This window comes from Ovis aries, chromosome 24, assembly GCF_016772045.2.
Source record: "Ovis aries strain OAR_USU_Benz2616 breed Rambouillet chromosome 24, ARS-UI_Ramb_v3.0, whole genome shotgun sequence".
Taxonomy (NCBI): domain Eukaryota; kingdom Metazoa; phylum Chordata; class Mammalia; order Artiodactyla; family Bovidae; genus Ovis; species Ovis aries.
In genome coordinates, this window is record NC_056077.1 from 19,145,381 (window position 1) to 19,163,315 (window position 17,935).

At 40.8% G+C, this 17,935-nt stretch overlaps 1 protein-coding gene and 1 pseudogene across 14 annotated transcripts in view; one reads left to right on the forward strand and one right to left on the reverse strand.

Annotated features, from left to right (window-relative positions):
* Nucleotides 1–17,935, reverse strand: part of DCUN1D3 (defective in cullin neddylation 1 domain containing 3) — a 63,770-nt gene that overhangs the window by 30,967 nt on the left and 14,868 nt on the right. For 3 of the 14 annotated variants that reach the window (XM_012104232.5, XM_060405803.1, XM_042240501.2), the window contains one exon: nucleotides 4,396–4,526. The exons of the other annotated variants lie outside the window; for them this stretch is intronic. The gene's annotated coding sequence lies outside the window, so the exon portion shown is untranslated. The remainder of the gene's footprint in view (nucleotides 1–4,395; nucleotides 4,527–17,935) is intronic. 14 annotated transcript variants of the gene reach the window in all.
* LOC101122491 (mitochondrial import inner membrane translocase subunit TIM44-like) lies at nucleotides 5,435–9,172 on the forward strand (annotated as a pseudogene).

Below are 17,935 nucleotides of genomic sequence, written 5' to 3' on the forward strand. Positions count from 1 at the left end.
CCAATGAACATTCGGGACTGATTTCCTTTAGGATAGACAGGTTGGCTCTCCTTGCAGTCCAAGGGACTCTCAAGAGTCTTCTCCAACACGACAGTCCAAAAGCATCAATTCTCTGGTGCTCACAGTTCAAAAGCACCAATTCTTTGGATTTCCTTGCAGTCCAAGGAACTCTCAAGAGTCTTCTCCAACACCACAGTTCAAAAGCATCAATTCTTCAGCTTTCTTTGCAGTACAACTCTCACATCCATACACGACTACTGGAAAAACCATAGCTTTGACTAGACGGACCTTTGTTGGCAAAGTAATGTCTGTGCTTTATAATATGCTGTCTAGGTTGATCATAGCTTTCCTTCCAAGGAGTAAGCATCTTTTAATTTCATGGCTGCAGTCACCATCTGCAGTGATTTTGGAGCTCAAAGAAATAAAGTCTGTCATTGTTTCCATTGTTTCCCCATCTATTTGCCATGAAATGATGGGACCGGATGCCATGATCTTAGTGTTCTGAATGTTGAGCTTTAAGCCAACTTTTTCACTCTCCTCTTTCACTTTCATCAAGAGGCTTTTTATTAGTTCCTGTTCACTTTCTGCCATTAGGGTGGTGTCATCTGCATATCTGAGGTTATTGAAATTTCTCCTGGCAATCTTAATTCCAGCTTGTGCTTCATCTAGCCCCGCATTTCACATGATGTACTCTGCATATAAGTTAATGAGCAGGGTGAAAATATGTAGTCTTGATGTACTCCTTTCCCAATTTGGAACCAGTCTGTTGTTCCATGTCCAGTTCTAACTGTTGCTTCTTGACCTGATGTTGCTCCATGGTACCACAATAAAAATAGCCTGACCGCTATACTCTTTAACTCTGGTTTTAGCTTGTAGCTCATCCTCAGAATACAGGCCTCATTATGTCACACTGAAGGTAAAACCACTGGTTAGGCACCAACTGCCTGCTTCCAATTAGCATATGGTACCAGCCATCCCAGACATCTACCTGATAATTTACATTTACTAGATAATCATTCCTCAAACACCCAATCGCCACATCAACTGTTCACTTTTCAGTCACCTGTAGAATTCAGTAGTTACTGATGAAAAATAGTTAACTGGAGTTGAGATATGGTCTTTGTATCTAAGAAAGGCAAGAAAGGAAACTATGAAATGAGTCAAAAGATGAGAAAGGAATCCAATATACAGATGATAAATGACTGCATGCAGCTGTCTTCTTAGAGGGGCACCTGAATGACCACAAATGTACAGATGTAGTTTCTAGAGCCACATTTCTACTAAACGGCTCTCATGTTCATCACATGGTAACAAAGGTGATGTTTGCTAACATTTAAATGTTTGCTGATTCTTAAAAAAAAAAAAAAATCCAAATTCATTAAGACCACATTTATCATTTTTTTACAGAGCTCCATGATGGAAGCTGATTGCTAAAGCTTAGTAGATAAGAAAAGGAAGAGGGACAGAAAAAAGATCTGTATAATAAAAGAATATCTTTTTTCAATTACATCAGTAAGCTGGTCAGAGAAGTAAGACCACTAAGGCTTTCTTTCCCACTGCAAAATTCAAAAACATTACAGTTATTCTGTAAAGTTTAGAAAATATGGAGTAGCATAAAGAGAAAAAGTCCCGTAGTACCCCACCACCTGCCGCTTCCCAGGTGGCTCAGTGGTAAAGAATCCTCCTGCCAATGTAAGAGACTCTGGTTCGACCCATCTTAGGAAGATCTCCTGAAAAAAGAAATAGCAACCCACTCCAGTATTCTTGCCTGGGAAATCCCATGGACAGAGAAGCCTGGGAGGCTATACTTCATGGGGGTCCCAAAAGAGTTGAACACAACTTACCAACACAATCCCTCCACCTAAATTAGTATTTTGGAATATATCCTTCCAGTGGTCTATATAAGCATATAGGTGGCACACATAAATAAATACATGCATGTTCATAGTACACATATCCAACTTTTAAACAAACTGAGTCATAATGTACATTCTATTTTGCAAACTGTTTGAAAACACTTTTTCATATAAATCTTTCCTCATCAAATGCTTTAAAAGAGCCGCAAATCAATGGCTGTACCACCAAGACTGCGGCAGTATTACCACTGACACACCAGCTATTTCACATAACCCATAAACTATTTATTGCCTACGATTTCAATCTGTCAAAAATTTGGTGCTACACTGCAGAAGGGTTGCAGAAGGGTTGAGACACTCTGTTAAAACATATTTAATTGCCAGATATGTCTTTCATTGATAATTTGACAGTTTAAACTCTAATGGTTGGACATTTAGTTTGCTTCCAACAGTTCACTATTATAAACAATATTGGGATAATAAACAGACTATGCAGCTAAAATTCAGCTTCTGAGAATAAACTCCCAGAAGTGGAACAACAGATCAAAGACTATGCAAAAACATATTATACGTGTATGTGTGTGTATGAAAAGTAAAAAGTATTAGTCACTCAGTATCTGCCCCTTTGCAACCCCATGGACTGCAGCCCAAGTGCCTCTGTCCACGGAGTTCTCCAGGCAAAAATACTGGAGTGGGTGGCCATGCCCTTCTCCAGGGGATCTTCCTGACCCAGAAATTGAACCTGGTTCTCTGGCACTGCAGAAAAGTTCTTTATCAGCTGAGTCACCACATAAAATCAATCTAAATTCAAAAAAAGTAGTGTCAACTTATATAATGGGACTGTACTGGGAGTGTATTTCTTCCAACATCACCTGGTAATATTTGTCAACTAATTCAATTTCTTAAAAAAAAAACAAAACCCAACATACCTTACCAAAATTACTTTTAGACATTATATTTTAGGAAAAATATCAAACTGCCAGAGGAGGACGGAAAACATGAGAGACCATTTGCTTCATTATAAATTGCATCAAAAGATTGACAAATTCAACAATTTTAGCTCCGAGGATTTCAAGACAGTACTGTTAAATGATGGGAGTGGGGTGCAGAGCAGGGAACAGAAAGAGATTAATCATGTTTCAATAATATCTAAATTCCCCTGATGTACTGTTTCAAAAGAAAATGAACCTTCCCCATGTCCCATACACACACAAAAAAGATAAAGACCATCTAATGAATAACAGTCTAATGATAATAACAGATCTAATGAGTAAGAGTCCCCATATCGTAAGTTGAAACTCCAATACTTTGGCCACCTCATGCGAAGAGTTGACTCATTGGAAAAGACCCTAATGCTGGGAAGGATTGGGGGCAGGAGGAGAAGGGGACGACAAAGGATGAGATGGCTGGATGGCATCACCAACTCAATGGATATGGGTTTGGGTGGACTCTGGGAGTTGGTGACGGACAGGGAGGCCTGGCGTGCTGCGATTCATGAGGTCACAAAGAGTCAGACACAACTGAGCAACTGAACTGAACTGAACAGAACTATCATAAGTTTACCATTGCGGGTAGAAGGGTCTGACCCATGGACTTGAACCTGAGTGAATCACATGCCCAGGGAGCAAGTATTTCATTCAAAATGGAACTATGGTGCACTTGAAACGGTTAATAGTCTGGATTCAGACCACAGACTTAATATATGGCCTTTTAGCTTCAGATTGGATCAAAGGCTTGCAGCACAGACTCATCTGCTCCCCCAGCATCCAGGTTCTTCATCAGTTGGCCACTCAATTTTCTTCACTAGAAAGATCCAACTCCCTCACTCTTAGTCATGTATGTTGGGTAGGGCTGATAATGAACTATGTGACTCAAGCCCACCAAAGTCTCCCTATGTCCTTGGCTTTCAACAACTGGGTCAGAAATATGCAAGAGACCTAAGTCAGACAAAGTGAATCTTTGCACTAAAGGCAAGGAAGGTTGGAGCTGCTTTGGTCTTTTTATCAGAAAGAGCACCAAAGAAAACAATAATGCCTATCCAAGGGTCACTGTGAGGGTTAAACTATCTCTTCTTATCAGATGGGTCTCAATTTAAATGCGTGTAAGACACAAGAATAAAACCAGTGCCAAGAGACAAAATCAGTTTTAAAGACATTATTTGAACCCTGAATCCAACTGTACCTAAAGTCAGATCAAAGCCTGAACCTCACAGTTGTATGAGCCAATTAATTCTCCTTTAGCATAAGCCAGATGGCAGTTTTCCTGTCACAACAGAAACAGTCCCGACCAAGACACAACTATGTCACTCAGATCTACTTACAGAGCAAAGAAACAGAAGATCTGATACCATGGTCAGAGACCAACTTAGCAGGCCACAATTTCAACCAAATATATCAAGAGACTTCTTAGTTGAACACTAGGACCAATGATCCCAAGCTTGAGCAAACTGTAAAATCTCATGACAACTGGGTGGACCAGGAGGATGCTATTTGAAAGATGATATGACTAAGAGAAAAAGAATCTTTCTTGCAATTCTTACCATCTTAAGCCTCGTTCAAGCAAAAGTACCATAGAGCACTTTCAGCTGCTTTATCCTATTGTGTATGCTTCTGTCGTCTTCACATTTCCAAGGAAAAACCTCCTCCCAGCACTCAGATACCACGTGAATGACTGCAAAGTAAAAACTCCTGTAAGTCTTTCCCTATGCAATAACATGATCAATCTTCTGACTAATATAGGCTACTGGATCTAAACCACATCCTATGAAACTGAAAGACCAGACCTGACCATAACTTTGCTACTCTCTTGGTTTCAATTACTATGGTGGAAACAATTTCTCTTCGGTGTCAAGTACTAAAAAGTCTATTTAGAAATTATTCAGGTTTTGAAGACAGTGATAGGAAATGCTCACATTAGTGTGTCTTTATTGGAAATATATTCCCTGTAGGTTGAAACCTGAGGCCCCAATGTTTGGACGTTTCTTTTTTTGGTCAAGTTACTTATTTCACAAATGTGCACTCATATGGCATGAGACCAAAGGGCACATTAATGAGGGTAAAGATAAGCAGACAATTAAATTAAAAATACTGGGGACTGGAATGCAAAAGTAGGAAGTCAAGAGATCCGTGGAGTAACAGGCAAGTTTGTTCTCGGAGTACAAAATGAAGCAGGGCAAAGGCTAACAGAGTTTTGCTAGAGAAGGCACTGGTCATGGCAGACACCCTCTTCCAACAATACAAGAGACAATTCTACACATGGACATCATCAGATGGTCAATATAAAAATCAGATTGATTATATTCTTTGCAGCCAAAGATGGAGAAGCTCTATACACTCAGCAAAAACAAGACCAGGAGCTAACTGTGGCTCAGATCAAGAACTCCTTATTGCCAAATTCAGACTTGAAGAAAGTAGGAAAACCACTAGACCATTCAGGTATGACCTAAATCAAATCCCTTATGATTATACAGTGGAAGTGACAAATAGATTCAAGGGATTAGATCTGACAGACATACTGCCTGTAGAACTGTGGACAGAGGTTTGTGACACTGTACAGGAGGCAGTGATAAAGACCATCCCTTAGAAGAAGAAATGCAAAAAGGCAAAATGGTTGTCTGAGGAGGCCTTACAAATAGCTGAGAAAAGAAGAAAAGTGAAAGGCAAAGGAGAAAAGGAAAGATATATCCATTTGAATGCAGAGTTCCTAAGAATAGCAAGGAGAGAAGAAAGGCTTCCTAAGTGAACAATGCAAAGAAATAGAGGAAAGCAACAGGATGGGAAAGACCAGAGATCTCGTCAAGAAAATCAGAGATACCAAGGGAACATTTCATGTAAAAATGGGCAAAATAAAGGACAGAAATGGTATGGCCCTAACAGAAGCAGAAAATATTAAGAAGCGGTGGCAAGAATACACAGAAGAACTGTACAAGAAAGATCTTAGCTACCCAGATAACCATGCTAATGTGATCGCTAACCTAGAGCCAGACATCCTGGAGTGCAAAGTCAAGGGGGCCTTAGGAAGCATCACTACGAACAAAGCTAGTGGAGGTGATGGAATTCCAGTTGAGCTATTTCAAATCCTAAAAGATGATGCTGTGAAAGTGCTGCGCTCAACATGCCGGCACATTTGGAAAACTCAGCAGTGGCCACGGTACTGGAAAAGGTCAGTTTTCATTCCAATCCCCAAGAAAGGCAATGCCAAAGAATGCTTAATCTACTGCACAATTGTACTCATCTCACACGCTTGCAAAGTAATGCTCAAAATTCTCCAAGCGAGCCTTCAACAGTACGTGAACCAAGAACTTCCAGATGCACAAGTTGGATTTAGAAAATGGAGAGGACCCGGAGATCAAATTGTCAACATCTGTTGAATCATAGAAAAAGAAAGAGAATTCCAGAAAAAAAACATCTAATTCTGCTTCACTGACTATGCTGAAGTTCTTGACTATGGATCACAACAAACTGTGGAAAATTCTTCAAGAGATGGGAATAACAGACCACCTTACCTACTTCCTGAGAAACCTGTATGCAGTCCAAGAATGGACTGGTTCCAAATTTGGAAAGGAGTACATCAAGGTTGTGTATTGTCAACAGACATTTAACTTATATGCAGAGTACATCATGAGATCTACTTGTGCTGGATGAAGCACAAGCTGAAATCAAGACTGCCAGGAGAAATATCAATAACCTCAGATATGCAGATGACACCACCCTTATGGCAGAAAGCCAAGAGAAACTGAAGAGCCTCTGATGAAAGTGAAAGAGGAGAGTGAAAAAGCTCGATTAAAACCCCAAATTCAGAAAACTAAGATCTGGCATCTGGCCCCATCACTTCATGGCAAACAGATGGGGAAAAAATGGAACAAGTGACAGACATTATTTTCTTGGGCTCCAAAATCACTGCGAAAGGTGACTGCAGCCATGAAATTAAAAGACACTTGCTCCTTGGATGAAAAGCTATGACAAACCTAGACAGCATACTAAAAAGCACAGACATTACTTTGCTGACAAAGGTCTGTCTAGTCAAAGCTGTGGTTTTTTCAGTTGCCATGTACGGATGTGAGAGTTGGATAAAAGGCTGAATGCCAAAGAATTAATGCTTTTGAACTGTAGTGATGGAGCTTCCTGAGAGTCCCTTGGACTACAAGGAGATCAAACCAGTCAATCCTAAAGGAAATCAGTCCTGAATATTCGTTGGAAGGAGTAATGCTGAAGCTCCAATACTTTGGCCACCAGATGAGAAGAGCCGACTCACTGGAAAAGACCCTGATGTTGGGAAAGACTGAAGGCAGCAAGAGAAGTGGATGACAGAGGAGGAGATGGTTGGGTGGCAACACCAACCCAATGGAGATGAGTTGGAGCAAGCTCCGTGAGATAGTAAAGGACAGGCAAGTGTGGCATGCTGTAGACCATGGGGTCCCAAAGAGTTGAATAGACTGAGCAACTGAACTGAACTGAATGGTCATTTGCAATGCTCTCTATTAAAACTCTGCCCTAGCACACAGGATCCTCTACCATGGCAGTGGCAGCGCTGTGGGCAGGCTGGTGCCACTGCCCACAGAGATATTTTGGCAGCGGAGTCCATCTCCTGTCCAGCCACAATCTAGGGGTGCTACCCCATGGTACCTACCAGCTGCCCAGCCAAGGGGAGAACTAACCCTGTCCAAATCCTATTCCTCTGGAAACAGAAGAGGGTTTCTCTCCAGTTTGCTCAATAACATCAAAGAGGAATTAGCCAAAAACAAAGAAATGAAACAAAGTATAAAAAAGTTCTGAAATAAGGCCAAGAAGCTGGAAGAGTCAGATGCATTCCAGGAAGCCAGGAGGAAATACAAAACCAATGAACTGAAAACACAGCGGACGAGTGAGGTGATCAGGAAGAAGCTAGGGGAGATTATGGGCATTGTCAAAGAGAGTCTTGACGAAGTCAGTAAAAGTGACCTTGGCAGAAATATCAAGGAGAGTGTGGAAGAAGCAGCCAAGACCGCCAAGCAATCTGCCAAGTCAGTGTCCAAAGGTGGGGAGAAGCTCGGCTGGACCACTGCCTTCAAAGTCCTCTCCCAGGGCGTGGAGTCTGTCAAGGAGATCAATGAGAGCATCGTGGGACAGACCAGACGCTACCAATGGCCTGAACGGCCCTTGAAAAGGAAGGAATTCGACAGAGAGAAATTCAAGGAAGAGAAAATGTTTGAGGGCAACGAGGAGGCACTGGGGGTCGTGCTACACAAGGACTCCAAGTGATACTAGCAGTGGAAGAACTTCAGGGACAACAATGTGTGTTCAATCAGTTCTTCGAGATGAAAATGAAATATGAAGAGAGCGACGACGACTTCATCTGGGAGTCCCACATACTGACAGACAAGATCACAGGCTTGCTGGGAGGCCTGTTCTCGAAGATGGAGATGTCAGAGGTGCTCACAGAGATCCTGCGTGTAGACCCCGCTATCGATAAGGACTGGTTCCTGTAGCAGTGTGAGAACGACATCATCCCCAACGTTCTAGAGGCCATGATTTCCCAGGAGCTTGACATTCTCAAAGACTGGTGCTATGAAGCTGTCTACAGCCAACTGGCCAAACTGATCCAGCAGGCCAAGGGTCTGGCCCTCCAGTTGCACTCCCATATCGTGGACACTGACATCGATATGGCCATGGGCATGATAATGGAGCAGGGGTCTGTGCTGATCATCACCTTCCAGGCCCAGATGGTGATGGTGATCAAGAACTCCAAAGGCAAGGTGGTCTAGGGCGACCTGGAGACGGTACTGCAAACGCTGTACATGTGGACACTCTGCCAAGACAAGGACGAACTAAACCCCTATGTGGCCAGGTGGCTCCTGGACATCTCAGCCTCCAGCACAGAGCAGGTCCTCTGAGCACGGCGGCCACCCCTGGGCCCTCTGGGACTGACCCTCACTGAGGACACGTGGGGGACTGGCGTCTACCTGCAGCACCAGGACCTCTGTCAGCTCTGCCCCTACTCTGCCAGGCCAGTTGCAACCCCAGATGGATGAGGTGGGAGGGTAGGGGGCTGTATCAGCCCCTGGCCCCTGGCAGGTTTGCTGGCCAGAGGGCTCCAGACCAGGCACTCCTTCCCAGGACCGAGCAGTGGGGCCTGGGCCCACTGGCCACATCAGCGATGCCATTTTATCTCATTAAAAAAAAAAAAAACAAAACAGTGCAATTGTTATCCTGTATAGAAGCAGAGATTTGTAAATAATAAATCACCAAAGTGAAAAAAAAAAAAAAAAAACAAAACTCTGCCCTAGCAAGTAGGCCTTACTTCCGAAAAAAACAATATTAAAAACATCCTAAAAGAAAGCAGTGGTGCACAGGCTGTTTTTGTCATCACCTTTGAGAAGTTGAATATAGCTTTGGATTCTAGAATAAAATATACATACATACACACACTCATACTCAAATTTTGCATCCCAGGATTGTGGGGGTCCATGAAATTACAACTTTTCTAAATTGCCTGAGGGTTTTACCTGTATTGCAACCAACTCCATTTCTTTTACTCAAAACCAACTGCATATAGTTCAACTCCTACAGCTGCCCTTCTGGGAAGGACATGATATGCTTTGGATGCAGAATGATAGGGTCTGTACAGCCCAGCTCTATTCACTTTCCACACATACTTAGTCACCCTGCATCTCTGTTTTCTCACCTGAAAATTGGGACAAAGGGTCACTGTGAAGAATAAATGGCTCCTTCGTATCAGAGGATTTCAGTTCAAATGCTGAGATGTATTCCTTGTCCAACCAATCTAAAGTACCATCTCCCTCTGATCCAGCACACTATTTTATTTCTTTAGCACATACCACTCTCTGAAATTCTGGTTAACTTATTTATTTTCCACTCCCCCTACTAGAAAGCAATTTCCAGAAGAGTGGAAATTATTTTATTCAACATTTTGTCCTGGGCACCTAAGCTTTATCATGTAAGTAAATGTTTTGAAAGTATCTATTGAATAATAATCTCTGATATTTATTGAGCACTCTGTACAAGGTACTAGTCTATGCACTTAAATGTATTAACTCACGATTGAATAAATGATGAGTACGACATGCTTAGCATTGTCCCTAGCACAGTTAGTTTTCAATAGATGATAGCTATATATACCAATTCTATGTTGTTATCAAATACTCAACAGTCAAGGAACCGAAGCCCTAAGGATGTAGAGTAGGCCTTAATTTCACCACTCAAGAGCTGGCTCCTAAGATCCAATTCCTGGACACCTTGCCTCTCAACACCCTACTACCATCAGAGAGAAAAGAGGAAATCGTCTCATTGTTCCAAATTATTCCCTACCTCATCAGTTAACCAGATAATGTGATACAAACACAGCTTCTTAGTCAGCAGTATATAGTCCTATCTCTCCTTATTCTGCAAGTTAATTTTCACCTCGAACAGCAAAAGCCAAAATTTGAAGCTAAAATTGGGAGATGTTCACCCTGTAGTACCTCTTTTTGACCTGCAACTTAGTGCCCTGGGAAAAATCCACATAATAATGGAAATCACTCTTGCCTGTCCTTCAAGCAAGGGTGAAAGTCCAGACAGTTTATTCAAGCCATAGCCATGCAGCACTGTACGAAGCTCCAAGGGTTCTCCAAGCAATGAAAAACCTTCTGGTGCTGGTCCAAACTGCTTTTTCTCTATCACAATAAACAAAGGAATGACTTTTAAGGTGTCTAGAGATGTAAGGGCAAAAGCCAACAGCTTGTTTGCATGCTATATAATGAACATGAAGAACTCACAGCAAGTTTTACACTACTTAAGATATTTTTTTACACTGCAGTGTTTTAAAAAATTTGCTTGATGACAGATTGGCTAAATTCTGAGGGATGAAGCACATTTCCTGCAAAGAGGACAAGGGATGTGGACCATCAAGGCCCTGCATCTCTTCAGAACCACTGGAGACAATAGACTATGTTTCATATAACTGCCAGGAAAAGGCCAAAACCTAAAGTCCTAATCAGGGCCTTCACAGCCAGTTGTACTTGCCAAGAAAGCAAAGGGCAGCTTTCACCTCTGCTGGCTGGCAGACCAGCCCACACATTCTGCTTAGCCATGTGAAACAGTCAGCTCTTGCTCTTCCCACCCTTAGGCCTAGTATTTCCCTTAGGCCTAGTATTTGGGGTAGCGACACCAGTAACTTTTCTAGGAGAGTATTTTCTAAAAATAGAACTTCCACCTTTAGGTTTAAAACTGAAAAGAAAAATATCCAGAATTAGAAGTCTGTTTTAACACAATACATTGAAAATTATAAGTTTAAGCACTGGTAGTTGGGGACAGGGATCACACTACCACATGACTTCTCAGCAAGTCATAAAAAATAGTACAGACTTGTTTAACAGCAGGCATCTACCAGTAATAGAGTTAAGAAGTCCATGTGCCAGATGAAGGAAAACTAAACTGACGTTCCTCCTGCATTTGTTTCAGCAGCGACGGGACTGACACAAATGAACTGCAGCAGCAATTTACAAGACAGAATCATTAATAAACCTTTTTTGGAGGCTAGTTGAAGAAGAAATGCTTGAAACCCTGAACTGACTCATTTTTCTGAAGTTAAATCGGTTTAATGGGGTGGGGGGGAACCCTCTAAATGACAATAAATCACTAATTGAAACATTACAGGATTCCTAACAGCCATTCTTGATTAGCATACCTTTGTGTCAAAAGCAAAAACCAAGTGCCAGCATTTAACAGCAAGTTGCTGTTAAATCAGTCTGGTGGAACTAGATGAGAACAACAAAAATTAATCTTCAGGCCTAGATGGATACTGTCCGGATAATAAGATGATAAAGACCTCCTCAAAGGGCTTCTGGGTAGCATAAATTATGTAACAAATCTACTTCTGCGAGGCAGCCAGGATTAACTCCTATTCACTCAGCATGGGCTAATCAAAATGGAAGCATTATTATCCACCACTGCTCTGAAAAAGACACAGCAGGTTGACATCACTATTCATTGTAAGAGAAGTCACTTAAATACTTTGTTAAACTTAAATACAACTTTCGTACTTGTTTCTTACAGGTCAAAAAGAGAAAAAAACAGAAAAAAAATATTCATTAACTCCTTCCTCAGTAAGTTCTTCTGACTGAATATTTTTTATTGTCTATGATGACCCCCTATTATAATAAATAATTATTTCTACTATGGATTCAAGGCTTGAATGCATTATGCATTTTACCCCTATGGAACATATATATTCATGGCTCTCAAGGAGATAGCAAAAAATGACAAGTACAGAAAAGATGTTACTGTTTTAGGGACTACATCTTGGATTAAAGTTCCAAGAAGGCAGGAAGTGTATATGGTAAAATGAAAAGGACTAACTGGCATCTAACAAACACTTTGGAAATTCAAATCCATGTTCTACTCTTTCTCAAAGTTAAGGATGATTTTTTTCAAGCCTACTTTTAAAACTATGGACTTCTCTGGTGGTACAGTGGATAGACATCTGCCTGTCAATGCAGGAGACATGGGTTTGATCCTTGATATTTGTAGATTCCACATGCTGTGGAGCAACTAAAGTGTGCTGCACCACAACTACTGAGCCAGTATGCACAACAACTGGCGGCCACACTTTCTAAGGCCCATGAGCCACAACTATTGAGTTCACGTGCCGCAATTACTATAGCCCAGGCACCCAGGAGCTTCACAAGAGAAGCCACTGCAATAAGAAGCCAGCACACTGCAACAGAGAGAAGCCCCCACTTGCCACAACTAGAGAAAGCCTGTGCACAGCAATGAAGACCCAGGGCAACCAAAAATAAGTAAACACATTAACGCAGTTTAAACTGCCTCTTTCAAAAAAGTATAGTAGAATACACTCATTTTTTTTGTTTAGTATATTTAAGTCTTTCAGTCACTGTAAAATGAGAGCTTGAACTAAATCAGTGTCTTTCCAACTTGAACTGCAACAATCAGTGACGAAACAAGTTACATGCTGACCAAATGCATACACACACCCACACAACTTATGAAGCACATTTACTCTCACTTCGATGATGAACTCTAATTTACGCTGCTTCTTTTTTTAACTTGGTTTTTAATTGTTGGTTATAATCCACTAAGTAAATAATCACAGGTGGCTCAGTGGTAAAGAATCCCCCTGCCAATGCAGGAGAGTCAGGAGACTTAGGTTTGACTCGTGTTGGGATAATCCCCTGGAGAAGGAAATGGCATTTCACTCCAGTATTACTGCCTGGGAAATCCCATGGACAGAGGGGCCTGGCAGGCTATAGTCCATGGGGTCGCGAAAGAGTCGGATATGACTGAGGACACCCACCTACGGCACATAAGAAGAAAAGTTCAAGATCAAACTTAAAGATTCCCTCCAATATCTTTATTGTGCCAGACACAATGCTAGGCGTTTTAGAGTTGTGATAGCAGTTAATCCCTAAAGCTGCCCTATGAGGCTGGTACTTTTTTTAACTGAAAAATTTAAAAATACTGTATTAATTCACTTAAAACATCACTGCTATATTTAAAATAGATAACCAACAAGGACCTTCAACAAGCACCCCCAGAGAATTCTGCTCAATATTCTGTAATAACTAAATGGGAAAAGAATTTGAAAAAGAATAGATACCTGTGTTTGGATAATCACTTTGCTATATATCTGAAACTAACACAACACTGTTAATATAACAATTTTAAAAATAAAAATAAAGACACATAATTGTTATTTTATATGTATGCATTTTAAGCAAGGTTATCAAAGTATGTATAGTACAAAGAATAAAAATATTGAAGAATTAGGGAAAGAGGAAGTCTTCATAAGAAAATAATAGCTTCTAAAAACTAAATATCAATAATAAATCATTATGTGTTAACATAAATGACAATTTTATGAAAAATAACTGTATTTCCAAAAACTTAATAAGAACAGCGACATTGTTTTACATTTTTGAAAATGTCTCTAAGGTCTGGCTTAGAAGACAGCTAATTTCCCGTATGTGCTTCTCATTCAATCTTTTGTGATATAATACACCATGTAGACTCAAAGTCTAAAGGACAAATGATGTTAGTATTACTAAGAAGAGAATCTGGTCTTTCAGATTCTACGAAAAGTGTCTTGGGGATCCTCTAAGAGTCTTCGGGAGTGAGGCTGGTACTCTTGATATTCCTATTTTACAAATAAGGGAATACACTCAGAAATAAAGCACCTTATTTAAGACCCTACACTGTAGCACAGACAGAGAAGCTCATCCAACATGCCATCAGTTCCCCCAGTTTCCCAGCCTCTTCAGTTAGATGAGGAAATGTGTCCATTTCTGGCCAAACAGGTATAGGCAGAAATGACATGATGAGCTGTAGGCAGATGTGATACTTATCATTTCCAAGCCCAAGCCTAAAGGTGGCACAAGACATCTCAGCCGTCTTTTCCCTTGCCATGGTAACCAAGACAATACAGATGGTACAACACATGATGGTGGAACCCACATCAGCTTGGGTCTCTGAGCAACTTCAGGAGCTGAGCACCTTTTAGCCTAAAACCCACGTGGGATATGCAAGCAATAAACTTTTCAACAGATTACGCCAAACTTTGTTAAGCTCTAACTCCTAAATATCTATCCCTCCCTCAATAATTTTACAGTTCAGGCCTCTGCCATCTTTACTGCAGTATTTACCTGCTTCTGGGATTGCTCCCTTCAATCTCTCTTCCAAACTGCCACTGGAGTGATCTTTTTAACACACACATAGCCCATGTGAATATGCCATGCCTCTACTCAAAATTATTTAATAGCTCCCCTTCACCTACAAATCCAACCTTAATAAGGTATACAAGGTTTTTTTTTTTAATTTGGCCTCAATTACTGCCATTCTCCTGTTCTCACTCCACATCCCTCGGGCATACTGAAACGTCTGCCGCTTCCCAAGATGCCGTGGCTTCTCAACCCGCTGTAGTTTTACACATACTGTTACTTGTGTTTGGAATGCCTCCTCCCTCTCTACTCTTGGTATTTCAATCCCAGATCAGATTTTACTTCTTATAGGACTCCTCTCCTGACTCCTTCAAGTTGACCTAGAGTCTCTGTCCCTTCACACTTTCACTTATTTTTATATCTGTTTTCTTACCATAAAGTTTTTAAAAACAAGGTCCACAAAAGACACTCAAATTTACGCGAATGAAAATCTGGCAGCATATAAACACGTTTATTTTCCCTGAAGCACTATGCACCCCATCCTAGAGTTGATCCTTAAGAAAAATTCAGACTACACATACTTTACTTTGAATATAACGGTGAAAGAATCAAGTCTGGAGGCCAAGACTTAACAAGATGAGTTTTCAGCTTCACAAGTTCTCTATGAAAGACCCACATTCCATCTGGGAAAGCTGCTTCCCTGCTCATGTATGTCTAAGTTGAAAACCACAGAGACTGGCTCTTCTTTGAAAACAGTTTGTATCTGTTTGGAAATCTTGAGTAAAAACAACCTTCAAGTGTGTTTTTAAAGATTTTGTCCTGTTAAACCACTATTATAATCTTTTGCTTAAGCTGCCTGAGTCAAAGGTACTAGTGCTGGAGACATTCAGAACTTGGTGGTGAGTGAATCAATTTAAACACTGTATGCAAATAGTAAAGTTTCAAATCAGAAAAAGGAGGAGCTTAGAGGCCAAACTGCCCAGAGGGAAAGAAAAACTCTGCTTCCAACTGGGGAAAAGGCAACTGTAAAAGATTTTTACCTGTTGCTTAACTTTTTATTATCTCTTTCTGCTAGGCCACGGAATGGTTGTGAGCTGGAAACTTAGAAAAGCAAATGCTCTAATAAATTAAGCAATTCTGGTTCTCTAATAGGAAGGTTTGAAGTCAAGAAAAGTCTCTGAGTATACACCCCCCCCTTTTTTTTTTTACTTTAACTCACCATGAAAGTTCAAGTTTCAGCATCCTAAAAGGGCTTTATTTTAGAAGTGAAAAGGCTCCCAATGAATAAAAGGTTAGTCTACCAAGATAAAACCAAAGTGGCGCTGGAAACATGTTAAGAATGGCCTGAAAAGGTTTTGAACTCTACCACTACCTTTGCACATCTTTCATTCTGACTCAGTATTAAATTTATCTTTTTAAATGTGTGGTCTTGAGTACTTACACTCCATAGATGGAGATTATACTATCATGGAGATAACTATTTGTGTGATTGGGAAAGAAGTGTTTTTTATGTGCCTTTCATTTTTAAAAGTCCAACTATTCAGCTGCCCACAAGAGACCTAAACCAAGACTGACTGATCCAATGGCAATTTCCCAAGAAGAGAAGGTATTAAACAACCTCACTCTAGGTTTGCAAATTCTAGTCTACAGATCAAGGATGAAAGTCACAATCCTTACATATCCCCTTTCAGAATTTCTCCTGACTCATCAGCAATTACCTGTAAATAATGACTAGCCTTTGCACCTAGGGAAATAGTTGTTATTCAGTTGCTAAGTCGTGACTGACTCTTTGTGATCCCATGGACTGTGGCATGCCAGTTCACTATCTCCCCAGGTTTGCTCTAATTCACGTTCATTGAGTTAGTTGGTGATGCCACCCCTTTTCTCCTCTTCAATCTTTTCCCGCATCAGGCTCTTTTCCAAGTCAGCTCTCTGCATCAGATGGCCAAAATGTACTGGAGCTTCAGCTTCAGCATCATTCCTTGCAAAGAATATTCAGGGTTAATTTCCTTTACAATTGACTGGTTTCATCTCCTTGCAGTCCAAGGGACTCTTAGGAACCTTCTCTCTAGCACAATCCGAAAGAATCAATTCTTCAGTGCTCAAGCCTTCTTTATGACTCAACTGTCACATATATACATGACTACTGGAAAAATCTTAGATCTGACTATACGGACCTTTGTCAGCAAAGTGATGTCTTTGCTTTTTAATACACTATCTAGGTTTGTCACAGCTTTTCTTTTAATTTCATGGCTGCAGTCACCATCCACAGTGATTTTGGAGCCCAAGAAAAGAAAATTTGCCACTGCTTCTACTTTTTCCCCTTCTATTTGCTATGAAGCAATGGGACTGGAAACCATGATCTTAGTTTTCTGAATGGTGAGTTTTAAGTCAGCTTTTTCACTCTCTTCTTTCACCTTCATCAACAGGCTCTTCGTGAAAGTCGCTCAGTCATATCCGACTCTTTGTGACCCGATACACTATACAGTTCATGGTATTCTCCAGGTCAAAATATGGAGTGGATAGCCTTTCCCTTCTCCAGGGGATCTTCCCAACCCAGGGATCAAACCCAGGTTTCCTGCATTATAGGCAAATTCTTTACCAGCTGAGCCACAAGGGAAGCCAAGCCCAAGAGGCTCTTTACTTTCTGCCATTAGAGTGGTATCACCTGCATCTCAAGTGATTGATATTTCTCCCAGCAATCTTAATTCCAGTTTGTGCTTCATGCAGGACGGCATGTCACATGATGTACTCTACATATAAGTTAAATAAGCAAAATGACAATACACAGCCTTGTCGCACTCCTTTCCAAATTTGGAAACAGTCAGTTGTTTCATGTTCAGTTCTAACTGTTGCTTCATACAGGTTTCTCAGGAGACAGGAAAGGAGCAAGATACTGGAGTGAGCTGCCATTTCCTTCTCCAGAGGATCTTCCCAATCCAGGGATAGATTCTACACCTCCTGCATTGCAGGTGGATTCTTTGCCACTGAGCCATCAGGGAAGCCCCAAGGGAAACAGACTGTCAAAAACCTGACACCTACCCTGAGTAAGGTGGGTCTTGTAAATGTGTGTATAGGATGAGTATTGTGCAAGTCATGAAACAGATTTTAGTAAGAAAGAGATTTTTTTTAATACTGCAAAATACAGTCTTGAATACAGATTCTTCCAATATGCTAAGTAATACAGTTTACTACTTCTTCTCGGGAGACAAGATAGTATGGATGACAAAACCAAAATTTACAAAGTTTGAGAGCTTGTGGCTTGGAACATTAGATGCCACCTCGATTGGGGAACATCTGAGAGTTTCTCATTATGAAATCATGTAAAAACTTTGTATTAAACCAATGACAGAGAAAAAATGAAGGAAGAAAAGAATCTTAAGTTACTGCACTGTCACCATTTTGTTCTATTTTAACCTAATTTTGACTA